Here is a 2,921-nt window from a genome sequence, read left to right on the forward strand (position 1 = left end):
ACCTTTCACAGCATACCTTTGGTATACACATTACACAGCATATCTTTGGTATACACATTACACAGCATATCTTTGGTATACACCTTACACAGCATACCTTTGGTATACACCTTTCACAGCATACCTTTGGTATACACTTTACACAGCATACCTTTGGTATACACATTACACAGCAAAGCTCTGGTATACACCTTTCACAGCATATCTTTGGTATACACCTTACACAGCATATCTTTGGTATACACCTTACACAGCATACCTTTGGTATACACCTTACACAGCATATCTTAATACGTATGTATATATAACGACCAAAGTCATGGGGACCAATACGCGTCGTCGTTTTTGGTTTTTGTCGTTTTTTTCTCTTCTTTTTCTTTGTCGCCACTGTCGTTTATTTGTCGCCACTGTCGTTTATTTGTCGTCGCTGTCATTCATTTGTCGTAACTGTCGTTTATTTGTTGTCACTGTCGTTTATTTGTCGTCACTGTCGTTTATTTGTTGTCACTGTCGTTTATTTGTCGTAACTGTCGTTTATTTGTCGTCACTGTCGTTTATTTGTCGTCACTGTCGTTTATTTGCCGTCACTGTCGTTTATTTGTCGTAACTGTCGTTTATTTGTCGTAACTGTCGTTTATTTGTCGCCACTGTCGTTTATTTGTCGTCACTGTCGTTTATTTGTCGTAACTGTCGTTTATTTGTCGTCACTGTCGTTTATTTGTCGTCGATGCCGTTTATTTGTCGTCACTGTCGTTTATTTGTCGTCACTGTCGTTAATTTGTCGTCACTGTCGTTTATTTGTCGTCACTGTCGTTTATTTGTTGTCACTGTCGTTTATTTGTCGTCACTGTCGTTTATTTGTCGTCACTGTCGTTTATTTGTCGTAACTGTCGTTTATTTGTTGTCACTGTCGTTTATTTGTTGTCACTGTTGTTCATTTGTCGTAACTGTCGTTTATTTGTCGTCACTGTCGTTTATTTGTCGTCACTGTCGTTTATTTGTCGTCACTATCGTTTATTTGTCGTCACTGTCGTTTATTTGTCGTCACTGTCGTTTATTTGTCGTCACTGTCGTTTATTTGTCGTCACTGTCGTTTATTTGTCGTAACTGTCGTTTATTTGTCGTCACTGTCGTTTATTTGTCGTCACTGTCGTTCATTTGTCGTAACTGTCGTTTATTTGTCGTCACTGTCGTTTATTTGTCGTCACTGTCGTGTATTTGTCGTAACTGTCGTTTATTTGTCGTCACTGTCGTTTATTTGTCGTCACTGTCGTTTATTTGTCGTCGATGCCGTTTATTTGTCGTCACTGTCGTTTATTTGTTGTCGATGCCGTTTATTTGTTGTCGATGCCGTTTATTTTGTTTCATTTGATATTTCCTGGAACGGATTTATGGTCAAAGTTCCTACAGTATGGTGTGTTTGATTAGATTCATTGATTATGTCGGTACTCTTTGTAGATCTAATATGTTTATAAATGTACACGTGGTTCTGTTCTTCGGCAAAGTATTCGTCAAATATTTTATATACATGTTTTGTTTTCAAATCGTTCAATATTCGAATTCAACAAAATATCTCGAATAAAAACAGCGATGTGACCAGGCCGATGTAACATGTGTTCAAAGTTTCACCTGCCATCACATTTAAGTCAGAATCACCAATGACAACGACCCGACAAAGACAACAACATGTATAACGTAAGTAGATTAAACGTGAGAATGACCGAAAATGATATGACCATTGTCTTTGTCGTGAAAAACATAGGTCTTGTGTTAAGTCAATTTGTTCGTCATCTCGTAGGTGTTCGCTGGTCATCAGACGTCAAAGGTGAAAGTGTCTGAGTTTGAAACAAGTCTAAATGTCACCAAATCAGAAAACAACAATTCTTAAGGTCGGATTATATCAAAGACACACACGCGTGGCTCCGTTTATTGAACTTATTATCAGCCTTATTAAAATATTATCAATATAATAAAAACAGTTGTAGCAGGTCAGTTAGTCACTAATGAGGTAATTAGTCATTATGTAATTATATGCATGTACTATCGTTATTGGTGGTTATAGGAGGCTATCATAACAATAGAGCGGATGCATTCCATAAGATGCCACTAAGGTATCGTACAGGTGGAAATAGAAATATACATCACAAACCTTTTTTAAAATGCAGATAGTGAAAGTTATCTAAAATCTCTTTTGTGTTTTTTAACTGCCATTAATTACACCCCCTGTGATATACAGTGTGAAGACGCTTACATCATGATCGGTGTTCACAATATTATAAAACATATCAATGAAATAAAAATAAATTGACATAAAAGTAACGACACCCAGTAACATTTTTTTCAGTATGACCTTAGAGGCTAATGGCATTTTAATGCTTGAATTCAGTGTTTCTTTCTCGTTAGGTATTATCAGAATTCTTGAGGGAAGCGAAACGTATTAGGCATGGAAGAATTCATTATTGAGATAATATCGAAAATATGTAATAAAGATTAACTAAAGCAACACTAAAGTTCCCCAATGTTACAATTTCTCTCTTTTATATTGATAGATGCAGGCATGCAATGATAGATAAACATTATTAAAAAATAATATTACATACAAGTGATGGTTACCTAGATGTATCTCTGTTAACTAAATGGATATTTCACCTATATGTGCGTTAAAGTAAAATGGTATGGAAGATCAGAAAGGTAAAAGTGGTATAGAAGATCAGAAAGGTAAAAGGTGTATGGAAGATCAGAAAGGTAAAAGGTGTATGGAAGATCAGAAAGGTAAAAGTGGTATGGAAGATCAGAAAGGTAAAAGGTGTATGGAAGATCAGAAAGGTAAAAGGTGTATGGAAGATCAGAAAGGTAAAAGGTGTATGGAAGATCAGAAAGGTAAAAGTGGTATGGAAGATCAGAAAGGTAAAAGGGGTATG

This window comes from Pecten maximus, chromosome 9, assembly GCF_902652985.1.
Source record: "Pecten maximus chromosome 9, xPecMax1.1, whole genome shotgun sequence".
NCBI lineage: Eukaryota > Metazoa > Mollusca > Bivalvia > Pectinida > Pectinidae > Pecten > Pecten maximus.